Here is a 15,444-nt window from a genome sequence, read left to right on the forward strand (position 1 = left end):
AATAATTACAAATATTTTAAAATATATATAATACTGAATAAAGCTAACGTCAAAAAACAATTAATGAGGAACGGAAAACTGGATGCAAATGTATTGAACTAACCTCAAATAATATTTAACGGAAAATCGGAAACTGGATGCAAATGCAAGCATTAAACTAATCTTAAAAAGTAATTAATAGAAAATCGGAATATGGATACAACTGGATTAAACTAACCTCAAAGAATAATTAACGAAAAATCAAAACTTTGATACAAATACATCAAACTAAGATAAAAAAAATAATTGTCGGAAAATCGGAAACTAGATGCAAATGCATTGAGCTAACCCTCAAAGATGAAATTAACGGAAAATCGGAAACTGGATGCAACTGCATTGAACTAACCTCAAAGAAAAATTAATTATAAATTGGGAACATAATGCAAATGCGTTGAACTAATCTTAAAAAATAATTAACAGGAAATCGGAAACCGGATGCAACTGCATTGAACTAATCTCAAAAAATATACTAGATGCAAAACCTCAAGAAATAATTAACGGAAAATCGGAAACTGGATGCAAACTCATTGAACTAACCTTAAACAATAATTAACGGGAAATCGGAAACTAGATGCAAATGCAACTTTATCAAATAATAAACACGAGAAATTGGAAACTGGATGCAAATGCATTAAACTAATCTCACAGAATAATTAACGAAAAATTAGAAACTGAATGCAAATGCATTGAACTAACCTCAAAGAACAATTAATAGGAAATTGGGAATTTGATGCAAATGTATTAAACTAACCAAAAATAATAATTAACGATAAATCATAAATTGGATGCAATTGCATTGAACTGATCTCAAAAAATAAATAACAGGAATTGGATGCAATTGCATTGAAAGATCCATGCTGGACAGAGAAGAGCCTCCGTTCCAACTAGTGTCCTCAAGAACCACCCTGAAAAAGGGAAGTCTTTATCTCTTTTCCCTTACAAAAACTATTTGAAACGATAAGATTTACTAAAAGAAAAAGTAAAAATACACGAAAAGACTGTGTTGACCTTCTAAAAATTAGTTCATGTTCTCAAGCTCTGCTGAAAATTAGAACTCAAGACTGTCCTCGCAGGTCACAAGAATAAGCATAATGGTTTTGCAAGTTTTTTTTTGTAAACTCTACTTCAACTTGGAAACTTCAAGTGATGATAGTAAAATTAGTAATGGGTCACTGCCTCTTGCCTCATTGGTTGGGTTAGTTGCTTATACTCTTAGGAGTCTTACACGAAAAAACCATACACATTTTGTGTTTGAATTAGACCATAATTTTTTTAAATATAAAAACTATCATAATAAAATATTTCTTTTACATCACGAAAGATACCTAAAAGATCCCGGGCGTATGCCCGGGTTCAAAATCTAGTATATATTATAGCTCTACCCTCTTCAATTGAGGAAGCGTTTCTAGGGTGTCCAAGTGTCATGACTAATTAAGAAAAAGTAGGAAATAAAATAGGAAACAAATATTTATCTTTATCCTTAGATATATATTATAGTTATAACTTCACCGATTTATTTTTTGGAGCACTCACAATCTTTATATATATATTATAGCTCTACCCTCTTCAATTGAGGAAGCGTTTCTAGGGTGTCCACGTGTCATGACTAATTAAGAAAAAGTAGGAGATAAAATAGGAAACAAATATTTATCTTTATCCTTAGATATATATTATAGTTATAACTTCACCGATTTATTTTTTGGAGCACTCGCAAAGACTCAAGTTTTTTCTAAACTCTATTATTAATTATAAAAAAGTAGAATATAAATAAGGAAACAATCCCAAGAGTTTCACAGAGTCTCTAACTTTTTCTAAACACTATAGCTAATTACGAAAAAACAACCCCATCTAGAGTTTCACAGAGTCTCCAACTTTTCCTAAACAATATAACTAATTAAGGAAAAAAAAAAAGGAGCCAAAAAACTAAATTGCTAAAAACAATAGTTTCCACAGAATACGATTTTCCTAAAACCCTTTCGATTTGATGCGACATCCACTGTGGGATTTAGACATTTATTTATAGTTAAGAATTCCAAAAATCACAATTCTGACCACAATAATTACGACATATTCCAATTCTTTAGATATATATTATAGCTATACCCTCACCAATCTATTTTTTGGAGCACTCGGAGAGATTCTAATTTTTTCTTAACTTTATTACTAATTATAAAAAAAAATATGATATAAATAAGGAAACAATCACATTTAGAGTTTCACAGAGTCTCTAACTTTTTCTAAACACTATAGCTAAATACGAAAAAAAAAAAATCTAATTTAGAGTTTCACAGAGTCTCCAATTTTTCCTAAACAATATAGCTAATTACGAAAAAAAAATATGAGACAAACAACTAAATTGCTAAAAACAATAGTTTCTACCGAAAACGATTTTCCTAAAAGCCTTTTGATTTGATGCGCCATCCACTGTGGGAATTAGACATTTATTCATAGTTAAGGATTCTAAAAATCACAATTCTTGCCACAATAATTATGACATATTCCAATTAAATTTATGAATTTATAATTTTTCAGCACTACAATATAATTTTTCAACTCTATAATGTTATATATTCGGCGGAATAACGAGATTAAGTTAAAGTGGATATTGGATTTAAATAAATTATATACCAAATCAAAACAAATTACATGTGGAAAATTAAATTATACAAAAAATAACATCACAAAATATATAATAGAAAATGAAAAAAAAAAATAACGGCAAAACAATAATGACAAATATTTTAAAATATATATAATATTAAATGAAAATAACGTCAAAAAACAATTAATGGGGAACCGAAAACTGGATACAAATGCAACGAACTAAACCTCAAATAATATTTAACGTGAAATCGGAAACTGGATGTAAATACAAGCATTAAACTAATTTTAAAAAGTAATTAATAGAAAATTGGAATATAGATACAACTGCATTAAACTAACCTCAAAGAATAATTATCGGAAAATCAAAACTTGGATGCAAATACATCAAACTAATATAAAAAAATAATTGTCGGAAAATCGGAAATTAGATGCAAATACATTGAATTAACCCTCAAAGATTTAATTAATGGGAAATCGGAAATTAGATGCAACTCCATTGAACTAACCTCAAAGAAAAATTAATTGTAAAGAAACATGATGCAAATGCGTAGAACTAATCTTAAAAAATAGTTAACGGGAAATTGGAAACCGGATGCAACTGCACTGAACTAATCTCAAAAAATAAATTGGATGCAAATACATTGAACTAATCTCAAGAATAATTAACGAAAAATCGGAAACTTGATGCAAATTCATTGAACTAACCTCAAACAATAGTTAACAGAAAATCGGAAACTAGATGTAAATGCAACCTTATCAAATAATAAACGAGAAATCAGAAATCGGAAACGGGATGCAAATGCATTAAACTAATCTCACATAATAATTAACGGGAAACTAGAAACTGGATGCAAATGCATTGAACTGACTTCAAAGAAATAATTAACAGGAAATTGGAAACTGGATGCAGCTATATTGAACTAACCTCAAAAACTAAATAACGAGAATCGGAAATCGGATGCAATTGCATTGAACTAGCCTCAAAATATAAATAACGGAAAATCAGAAACTGGATGTAAATGCATTGAACTAACCTCAAAACATAGTTGGGTTATATATATGTTGTGGGAATATCTCGATAAGTACAATTTTGCATTTAAAATAGTGTTTATCTTATCTCTTTCCATATGATTGAGAACTCCTTGCTATTCAAGTAGCTTCAATATATATAAACTTCGCCTTATTAGACAATCTCACAAAACTTCAATCAAACTTCTATTATTAAACAACAAAATGAAGTTGAATTGAAGGATTTTATCAAAGGCGAGTTTTTTTTTAATGGAGAGTGAGGTTTTCACATTATAAGAAATTTGGATGAGTGATCAATATAATATTAATATATAATAGTTCTGTATATTTGCAAATATTTTTCAGAATAATTAATATAACAACACCCATTCGTAGATAATCTTTGAAGATTCTACATAGTGAGTCATGCATATAATTTAAAGAATAATTGACGGAAATCGAACTGGATAATCTTCGATGATCCCACATAGTAAATCAAGCATAATTTAATTTTTATGTCATGTTTGCAATGACACTACAGATGGATCATTAGAAGTTGGTATTACACACTACATTGGATAATTAAAAGAAAATCGGAAACTGAATTTAAATACATAACTGAGCTCAAAGAGTAATTAACGGGAAATTGGAAACTTTATACAAATGCAATAAACTAAACTCAAAAAGTAATTAACTAGAAATCGGAAACTGGATGCAATTGCATTAAACTAACGTCAGAGAATAACTAACGGAAAATTAGAAATTGGATGCAAATCCTTGAAAAATATTTAACGGTAAATTGGAAATAGCATGCAAATACATCAAACAAACCTCAAATAATAGCTAATGAGAAACTGGATGCAAATGCATTGAATTAAACTCAAAAAATAATTAACAAAAAATCAAAAACCGAATGCAACTGCATTGAACTAACCCCATAGAATAATTGGTAGGAAATCATAAACTAAATACAAATGCATTGAAATAACCTCAACGAATAGTTAACAGGAAATCAGAAATCGGATGTAATTGCAGCGAACTAACCTCAAAACATAAATAATCATAAACTAGATGCAGATGTATTGAACTAACCTTAAAGAGTTATTAACGGAAAATAAAAAACTGGATGCAAATGCAATGAACTAATCTCAAAGACTAAGTAACGAAACATTGAAAAATGGATGAAACTGCACTGAACTAACCTAAATGAATAATTAACGGAAAATTATAAATTTGATGTAACTGCATTGAACTAACCTAAAAAAATGAACTAACCTCAAAAAATAATTAACAGAAAATTGAAAACTTAATGCAAAAACATTGAACTAACCTCAAATAACAATTAGCATAAAAACGGAAATTGGATGCAACTGTATTGAACTAACCTCAAATAATAATTAACTGAAAATCAGAAACTGGATGCAACTGCATTAAACTAAAATTAGAGATTAACTAATAGGAAATCAGAAATTGGATGCAAATGCATTAAAATAACCTTAAAGAATAGTTAAGTGGAAATCGGAAGCCGGATGTAACTGTATCACACTGACCTCAAAGTATAAATAACTAGAAATTGTAAACTATCGAACTAACCTAGAAAAATAATTAATGAAAAATCAGAAATTGGTTGCAGATGTATTGAACTAACCTTAAAGAGTAATTAATAGGAGATTAGAACCTGGATGCAAATGCAATGAACTAATCTAAAAGACTAATTAACGAAACATCGAAAACTGGATGCAACTGTATTGAATTAACCTTAATGAATAACAAATGGGAAATCATAAAGTGGATGCAATTGCACTGAACTAACCTCAAATAATAATTAACGGAAAATCGAAAACTTGATGCAATTATTGCATTGAACTAACCTCAAAGAATAATTAATGAGAAATTGGAAACTGGATGGAATGTACTACATTGAACTAACCGTAAATAATAATTAATGGAAAATCAGAAACTTGATGCATATGCATTGAACTAATAACCCTAAAACATGTTTGTATTACATGTAGGGGGAATGTCTCGACAAATATAGTTTTGTATTATAAGTAGTGTTTATCATAATTATTTTATTATGATTGAGAATGTTTTGCTCTTCAAGTAGCTTCAATATTATTTTCGCCACATTTGGCATTCTCACAAATATTTTCGCCACATTTGGCATTCTCACAAAACTTCAATGAAACTTCTATTATTAAACCTAACAACAAAAAGAAGTCGATATGTTTTATCAAGGTATGGTGTTTCCTTTTTATAGAGAGTGGTGCAAGAAATTTGAATGAGTGATTAATATAATTTTCATATCTCATAGCTATGCATAGCTAATTAACTATGCATATATGCATAGTTGCTAATATTTTTTTAGAATAATTTAATATAAAGGCACCCGTTCGTAGGACGGGTTCGAAAGCTAGTAATTTGCTTGTGGGTGTATGAGTAAGTTTTTTTTTGGTTTTGGATGCATTTAGCTACTACTCCTTTGGAACCGTTTGTGTTTTGGTACGTTCTGTTTTTGGCATGAAGACCCAATTATTTAGAGTCTCTTTAGCAAGTCAACCCTATAAAGATGGAGCTTCATGTTGGAGCTTCACGTCATCTTTAAATTCCATCAAACGGGGTTTCACATTCCTCATTCAATATGTATTTAACAAATAAAATAAAATAAAACAAATCAAAGGTGTATTAAAATCTATATTTCAATCTGAGAAGAACTTGCAAGTAAAGCGACAAAGTATTAAACCCCAAGTCCACACTTTTCCAGTTAACTAATAATTGAACAAACACAATAACCCAATATCAGTAACATCAAACATTGCAAATAGATTTCTTTGATGTTACCCATCCAAAACAATATTTCACAAATTGTTGCAATGACAAATATATACCTACACGTACATAAGAATTTGTAAAAATCGTTGGTTGTTTATTAAGAAATGACTAAAATAAACTATTCATGGACTAAAATACTAATACTAATACTAAAAATGTCCAGTTACTTGACACACAATTGTAAAATAAAAATCCTTTAAATGTTAGGTAGATGACATTTAGCCAAATACACGGATAACCTAGTCCTTGTACGTATTAGTTGAGAATTGAGATTAGGGTAGTAGCCAAACACGGTTCTGCCAACCCATACACACATTTCCCAGGAGTAAGAAATCACTTGTCATCATAACATAATAAAGTAGTGTTCATGGACCACTGGATGAGAAGGTCGCTCAACTCACTCCACAACTAAATTAGAAAACAAACTTGGTCTTTAATGCGCTTTTGATGTAATCAACCTGTAGAAAACGTTAAAGGTAAGCAAACTACATGATAAAAAGAAATTATACACATAATTAAATACCTACTTCATATGTTAATGGACTTGAACAAAATTTCAGCAAAACAGAGTGTACTATTAGCACAATACACTTTTATAATGATTAGGTTTAATGGATCCAATAAATAGTTAAAACTTATGCCCAATAACAATCCCACAAAAAGAAAACATGTTTCAAAAGGATATTGAAGCGCCCAACAGCAACATGAGAAGGAGTTTATAAAGGATTGCAAGAGTTTTGGCAATACAATTCTCCAAGATCTTGTAATAATTTTCAGTTAGTCTTGCTTTCTTTCATAAGAATTGTTAGGAAGATAACATAATTAATATTTTAATAGAAAAAAGATAAATGCTCAAGGCGCAACACGTGTTTTTACAAATTAATAGCAAGAATGTAGCCCGATTTGTAAGCAGTTACTGGGGTAGTTGGCCAAGTGAAGCTGACCAAGACAATTATGCTTAGCCGGATTTTTTGGATGATCTGCCATGTAGCGATGATACATTACGTTATTATTGACACTGTTTTTTTTTTTTATGGTTAAGGCTCAAAGATATAGGCATGTAAGGTCCTTGCATCACCTTGCATAAAAAATAATGTCACACATACACTCATGAAAAATCAAAATCCCTTAATAACAGAAATACTTGTACAGATGAAAAAATCCCGATTACAGAATAAAATATCTCATCCTCACTTGGCATGCAAAGAAACAACAACAAAGAGAATAGTGGATTACATGCATGAGTAAATAAACCTATATTATTATTGCTATGTCGTTGGTATATATTTAGGGTTTAACTAAGTTAGGGCCCTTGCTTGGACACACTAAGACAAAAACATTCAGAACTTCAGACTTTGGAGCCTTAAGCCCCAGACACACTAAGTTACCGTTTCATACAAACATAATAAAATCACTACTTCAAACAACCCAAAGATAATAAACAAAGTGAAAAAAGAGCGGCTTAAATATCAATATATAAATTGTTCATTCTACATGTCGAAAGTACACTCCCAAAAAAAATTTGAGATTTGATGGTTTCTCTCACATCAAAAGTGCCTAATTAGTCACACCATACACTTACGATACAATCGTCAAATCTTTTATAAAAACCAAATTTGGTCTCAACGAAATTCAAACCATAAAGAAACAATCAATCTAAATGCACCATTAGACACCACAACTCCTCATTTTATATTATATATTTTTTCTACTTTTCATAAACCAATTTAAAGGATACTAACATTGTCTATGAGTGTAAAAGAAATTAAACAATCTACTAAAACTTTAATCCAAATACCAAAGATTAACCATAAAGAACACAATCAAACACAACAATTGAGAACCCCAAAAATCTAAGAAGCCATTAAGCAATCAAGAACAATATGCTAGAACAGTACCTTGAAAAGAGAAAATGCTCTATGGAGTCGTGAAGAAAATGCACAACTAAAAAAAGACGTAGATTGAATAAAATGTGGTCGTGTAGAAGACAACACCTCTTAGAGAACATATTGGCGGTGCTTGAATTTGAGGAGTCGACATATTGTTGACCTGACATTAGGGTATAAGAAACCTAAGTGAATTATCAATGCCTATAGTTATTCATGTTACCTTCTTGATTAAATCGAAACACAGGCAAATCTTTGTTAGCTCTATCTCATCTCTTCACCAATTGGTTCCCACTTTTCTTGTTAAAATTGACGTACTCTATGTCTCAAGTGTGATGAAAATTGCCTTTGTTTCATCCACCATTCCATATCTCACAACCTCAGTTGCATTTTCCTCTTCTTCGCCATGACTGCATGCAAAAGCATTTGCATATATTAAAATTTGAAACGATAAATTCAACAAATTTGAGTACTATCTAACCTGAATGTTTTTTTTTTTATCAATAGAGCATAAATGTACTGACTACAAAAGAAGAATTGTGGAAAAACATGAACCTTATAATTAGTAGTATCAGACAATCAATCCCTTTATTATTTTGAAGCTTAGAGAAAGATATAATCAAGGACTTTGCTTATGAGATTGGTCTAGAAAGTCTTTCCTAACATGGTACACCATATGTAAAAATCTGGCTTGCGTGCCTTGGTAAGCTAAAGGAGTAGACTTGATTTTATGAGCAATAGTTGGTCTTGGACATACTTATTTGGGAGAACATATAGAATCATGTATACCTGAACTTATCCAAATGCGATCCACTTCATTCACATCTAAAGCCATTTAAGAGTTGGGCTCTAACCTAAAATATATAAAGCTTAACCTACTATAAAGATATGAATTTGTTCCAACCCTGTGTTTTAGGTAGCACCAAGATTGGCTATAGAGGCATACCAATGTTCTTATTACGACTTGAAGAAGCGTATTTTAATAATGCCACCTACATGCAATTAGCAAGATAATGTCTTGGAGTACACAATCTTTCATTAATGTAAACCCAATACAAAAATCATATGGGCCGAATAGGAATGTAAAGATGGCAATGCACTTTGAGATAAGCTTAAAAATAGGGGCCTTACCTGAGAGTCATTAGACCCAAAAAATAGAGAAGGATGTTAACGGCAAAAGAATTGCTTCAAACCATAGTGAGTGTGCATTGGTAGATCCCATATAGCGAAAAGGTCAAGTCCCAGTAAATACACAAAAACATTAGGTGTTTGGGGATATGCTGAGTTGTTCCCATATGGGTTCTCCATCATATTAGAATCAGATGACAAAGAAAGGTTACAACCAACATTTCTCACATTGTTGATGCAAGTATGTAGTGACACTAAATTGCAAAGAAACCCCAACACCTACCTACTACATGAGAAGCGATAAAACATAATTAAAACCCATTCAAATATGAGACGACATAAAATCCGCATGAGGGCAACCACTGATTGAAAAGAAAAATACCAACGTTCATAAAGATAAATTGTTACCTGAGTTGTGGATGTCGACGGTGCTGGCTATGTTGCTACTACTTCATCTATTATGTAGAAAGCTTCCGAAATCCTCAAAGGTCATCTGTTATTTGTACTGACCCTAACTTTGGATCTAAGCTAGTGACCTTGTTGCAATTATATAACCTTGTAGTTTTGCATAGTGCACTTGCTTGGTGGCAGGGCATAAAGTCATCTTGTAACCGGCGGGGAAATTACCATTGCTATCTAGATTTTCCAACACCTTCTAAAGAAAGACGAACGGACTCATAAATAAACCAAACTGAGAAGCTCATAAATAGATTTAAGCTAATGCAAGTAAAGAAGCAACCAAGAAGCTTTTTCAACCTTTTCAATTTGATTCAATAGTTATATCAAAATAATGCTTCCTTTGGTGGTACATTAAAACATTTAATCACCAAGTAACAAAGTCAAGAAGAGTGAAGAATAACTACTTACCATTTGCAAATATTTAAAGTTGTATTCATGTAGTGTCCTATTGAAATTGACTCTCCTCAACTTAGATCTTAAACAGATGAACACAATGAGTTACTTAATCTTCTCCCAAACCAATTGACTCTCCACAGCTGCAAGTAATTACATATGCTTCAAAAGATATAGGATTTTAGACAAGGAAAGCCGCATCCGGTCCCTTTTTATTAATTTAATTTAATGAGACAAAAAATTAAAATATTATTAGTAGTAATGAATGAAGAAAATCGGAGGAAGGAGTAATAATAAGTGTAACGGACCTGGAGAGCTTGTTTGAGAAAGGGTTCTTCAGCAGGATTGAAGAAGCCTGCCACTCTTGCTCTTCTTGGTGTATTTAATGCAACGAGCTACAGGATGATGCTAACCTCAGCAGTAGAGGACTGCTTTTGTTGCATAATGACATTTGTAACAATTTATTTTGTTCTTAACGTTCAAAGCTTAAGTATGACAGTTATTAGTGGAAGGAACTATGTGACTGCTACAATCGAAAACAACCCATCCAGTTCTTCCGATGGCACTTTGTGACTTTATTCTTGCATTCTTTGCATACTTTCCAACACTACACTTTCCAAAAATTTAACACGATGACATAAAACAGTACATGGCTTTTCCTATTCTACTACTTATTCTCATTCAATTATGCATTCCATTAAATTTCCATTTCCCCCTAAATAATTCCATGAGAAAACAAATGATATACCTGTAAAAGCAAACCGCTATGAAAACGAACGTGATATTATTGATCACATATCCCGACAATCCCAAAATAGCTCTATACCCAATAATTATAACCAACAGAGCAAAAACTAAAACAACCAACCTTAAAAATCTCGAATAACTCTTCCCAAACATACACTATCTTAAAATTTCAAAACTTATATAATTATCTCACCAATATTCGAGAACACGTAAAGACATGTGGGCAAAAGAGGCAAGAAAGCATAAGTATGTTTATATTCATACCCACATTTCTAACGAAATAAATAAACACTGTCCCATATATGTTGATGCTATACAGGAATGAAACCAAAGATTCCAGATGTTACACACAAAAGCATAAACACATATTCCAGATGTTAGTGCCTGGTAAGTGTACCAAAGATTTTTATATTAATACATATAAGGGTATGCCTAACCCTAGCTCAAAATTCAAAGAAGAAAAATATTCCAGATTTTAGTTTTTATCATATGGATCTCCTTAAAGGTTCTCTCCAAACATGGGAAGGGATACCCATAGTTATATACTCAACACAAACTCACTCATTTAGGGTGATCAATATTGGGGTGGGTGAGCAATAGCTAAAAGATTGTATAAAAGGGACATACTTGCATTGAATACAAAATTGACGGACCTATCATACCTCTTGAATATGTCTACATATAATAAATCTCCTGAATTGGTTGGGGAGAAGATTAAGGAGATGTCAATTGTCATGCACTTTGCCAAGATGGCACCATGGGTGTGTGGTCACTAGTAGAAAAAAAGGTCTTTTGTGACTGTTTTAAAATGTTATTTGTGACTGTTTTAAAATGTTATTTGTGACTGTTATGTTTGAAACGGTCACAAATGGTAGAAAAGGATTTTTGTGACTGTTTTAAAAAGTTTTTGGTGACGTACGTTTTCGAAATGGTCACAAATATGGTATTTTTCTAAAGACAGGCATATATGCGTGGAGAAATATTTGTTTCGAACACGACAATCACATAATTGGTATATATTAATTGTCACTGTTAAAAACTGTTGACGTAAGAAATTAGAAACAAGTGCCCACGATTCACGACTCGAAAAAATTCTAGGCTTGCCCACACACTAACTCTACACCAGTACGGTATCAAAATTCTACCCCTCTTATCAAAAAACAAACAAAAACACTTTCATTTTTTTCAACGAAGAAATAGGATTGCGACCGGTGTTCAGATCTTGGTTATAAAGAGGATTGCTTTGCAACGATCAATTGAACCATGTTAGTTATTCTTATCTTTATCTTCTCCTCTCTTCCTTGTTATTGCTATTAAATTAGAGCATTTGATTCTGGATTTCATCTCCAGCACTTCATTCATTGGCAGTCAACACTTACTCCCATTCTCTTCATTTCTTCTTCAAATTCGACGGTATGGCTGGTGAGATTTATGGTAGTCTGAAAGCTTAACTACGATATTGCAGATTGTGTAGAACCCTAGCTAGAGCATGAGGCTTCAAGGTTCTTGCTTTGGGTGGGTTTGTGATTCCTTTTCATTTTCACTTATTCCCCGTTTTTCTTTTCATTCACAATATTGCTGCTTATCATTTTAACTATGTGATGTACCTTTAATCAGGTTGCTATAATGGTAATTCTTGGAAGTTGGAAAGCTGAATTGAAAAACTAAATTTGGTTGTTTTTTAATTTTTTTTTAAGTTCTTTTCTTGGTTAAATTGGCTTTAATTGTATTACGGTGAAGTCGCTTACAGTTTGATCGATGATTTTTTATTTAATTGCAGAGGATCGAGGGTAAAGATACTTGCGATTCGATATACATTCTTCTTCTCTGTCTCTGTTTTCTAAATGCAATCCGTATACATTTGCGGCTAAGATGAGGGAGCAAAATCCAGGAAATACTCTCTTGGAGGTATCTATATGAACATTCTCAATTCTTGTATACGTGTAAGCTGTGATGATTTTTTGTTTTATATGTGAATTTGCATTCTCGATTTACGAGGAAATCTTTGGAAGCCATGATCTACCATTATCAGTTGAAACACTTCAGGGTCTAACTAAAATGACTAAAAAGGGTAATGCTCCCTACATGCTTGTTAATTATGCACTTCACATTAGTTCTGATCTACTAATTCAATTACAAAAGTTCAAACTGGTATCTTCTCTATAGACACATATCTTTCAAGTATTAACTCTATGCTATGCTTATGATATTTAGGTATGAAGATGAAGCTACCACGATATAATAAAGTAAGTACTAACAAACAACACAATTGTTGTTTGCTTATTGATACACATTATTTCAACGTTACTTATTCGTGAATTCTTCTGTAGTCTGCATATGGTGGGAAGGGAGATAGAGCCGATCCTTCAACATGGCCAGAGGTTAAAGGGCCACTAACAGTAAGATAGCAACATGCAAGACTTGTATGTAAATTTGAATTTCATCATGCCTGTTATGCTCACATCTTTTGCTCTTTGGGTGTCAATATAGGTTGTATTGTTCAAAGGTTGGATGATTGGTTTTAAACCCGTTCCAAACGAAGTTGTTAAAGCTGTCGGTCCACAAGTAAGGAGTCTTTGAGATTAGGTTAACATTAAAAGTAACTTAATGTGTTAGTGCATATAGGAGCATAACACTTTCAACATGTTAATGCAAATGGATTTTGATTAGAATTATGCTTCACTTTCTAGCTGGAGGTTGTAAACAGAAACCTTGAAGCTTATTATGATGCATGGGACAAGTTCATTAATGCTTGGACAGTTATCAAGATTAAGGAGCCAAAGCTGCGTCTACCAATGGCGACACGGGTATGGTTAAATCCTTCAAAACTTATTTAAACCTTTGTGCATTGGAACATTATTTTCAGCATTGTGAACATAAGTTCGTGGTTACTTTGCAAGCAGAGATTGCTATGAGAGGAAGGCAAACCCGAATGTCCGATGAGGAGGCAATGCGTCAAGCGAACTGTTTTATTTAAGTTCGCTTGATTGAATTATGAATGCCCGAACGTTATTGTCTCAAAGCTGCAATGATCACCTGATTGAAAACTTTCTTGCTCTGAATTTTTGTCATCCTAGATTTTGGAAGTGTTAATTTGTGCTTTGGGTTTAAGACACTTTTTTTTTCTGCAAATTTTTGCAGGTTAGGGACTTTGTTTCACGCTACTTTCTAGCATACAAGGCTTACCTTCCCACAACGTACTCACGAAGGACCGCTTGGTTCTCGATCCATATATAGCATCTCTTAGTTGTTGATATTGACGATTTGAAAAGAAATCCCATCCTAGGAAACTAGTCGACAAAGAACTACTTAGAAGACTAAAGTTAGAACTGGAGACTATTTTTATTTTTATAATACATGATGAGCATTATTTTAACATCCATTTTAGAATTTGTTAAATTTAAAGGTTAAATGTGCAAAAAGAAAGTTTATATCATACATTGAATGTTTAGTCATTAAAATTAGCGCTGCCATTCCCATTCACATTAATGTTTGCTTAAATTTTTTACGATAAATAATTGCCCAAACGTAGTAAGTGATTTTGCCTTGTTCATTACTTTGGAAATGTACTTTTCATTTGTTTCACATGGTGATTCTTGATCTTGGCTAGTTTAAATATGAAAAACTTTCACTTTAGGATACAATAGCATTGACGTACACTCGCTAATTGTTTTGCATGCAGGATGAATATGAGAATCGAAGTTGTGGAGGGAGCTATACTGAGGGTAATGTAGTCCTCATCTTGTTGTGTACTATACGAAATACTGTAGTTATGCTAAAGGTGTAGGCTATTAGCAAGGATGCGAGTTTGTTGGCTTCATCCACAAATGGGTTGTGTTTTGGTGGGTTAGGATGAATACGCTTCTATTCTATTGGGATATGTTTAATTTTGATTTATATTCAAATACATATATCGGCTTATCCAAGTCGATCTTGGTTTGTAAAGCTTCACTTGAATTAGTGTTTGTAAATACCATTTTGAAATTTAATGGATTATGTTTGTTTGTTTATAAAACTTTTATCAGTGCAGATATGAAATGTAGGTCTAATTTAATGTAGAATGGTCAGTTTTTGTTTTCACAAATATTCACTATGTTTTTTTTTGAAAAAGAAAATATACATATCACTGTTTTACCTAAACCGTCATGACTAATGGTACTTTTTATGACCGTTCAAAAGAATGAATGCATAACAGTTTATTTAAAACCGTCACAAATTATATGATTTGTTGTGACGGTTTTTGAGCAGTTGTTACCATTTTTTATGGTAGAGAGAGGCTAGTCTGGAACAAATATTTGTGACGGTTTTGGGAAAAAAATAAACAACTCTCACTCCGTCACGGTTTTGG

The 15,444-nt window shown here is 32.0% G+C and overlaps 2 long non-coding RNA genes and 1 pseudogene across 4 annotated transcripts in view; 1 reads left to right on the plus strand and 2 right to left on the minus strand.

Moving 5' to 3' along the window:
• The window catches only part of LOC147507759 (uncharacterized), an 85,106-nt gene that overhangs the window by 63,544 nt on the left and 6,118 nt on the right, over positions 1-15,444 (minus strand). The window lies entirely within an intron of this gene.
• LOC147507762 (uncharacterized) lies at positions 6,124-10,040 on the minus strand. Of its 2 annotated transcripts, none has more exons than XR_015216231.1 (3): positions 9,906-10,040; positions 8,593-8,779; positions 6,124-6,941 (listed from the first exon to the last, which is right to left on the minus strand). It is a non-coding gene; the product is annotated as an uncharacterized LOC147507762 (long non-coding RNA). The 2 variants fall into 2 exon arrangements; XR_015216232.1 differs by having other exon boundaries at positions 8,593-9,783; positions 9,906-10,003.
• LOC147507763 (D-glycerate 3-kinase, chloroplastic-like) lies at positions 11,768-14,830 on the plus strand (annotated as a pseudogene). Its single transcript, XR_015217448.1, has 10 exons — positions 11,768-11,857; positions 12,714-12,725; positions 13,095-13,167; positions 13,311-13,342; positions 13,427-13,495; positions 13,587-13,661; positions 13,787-13,897; positions 13,989-14,043; positions 14,238-14,314; positions 14,779-14,830. The product of XR_015217448.1 is annotated as a D-glycerate 3-kinase, chloroplastic-like (transcript).

The sequence above is a fragment of the Coptis chinensis genome, chromosome 3 (genome assembly GCF_015680905.1).
Source record: "Coptis chinensis isolate HL-2020 chromosome 3, ASM1568090v1, whole genome shotgun sequence".
Classification (NCBI taxonomy): domain Eukaryota; kingdom Viridiplantae; phylum Streptophyta; class Magnoliopsida; order Ranunculales; family Ranunculaceae; genus Coptis; species Coptis chinensis.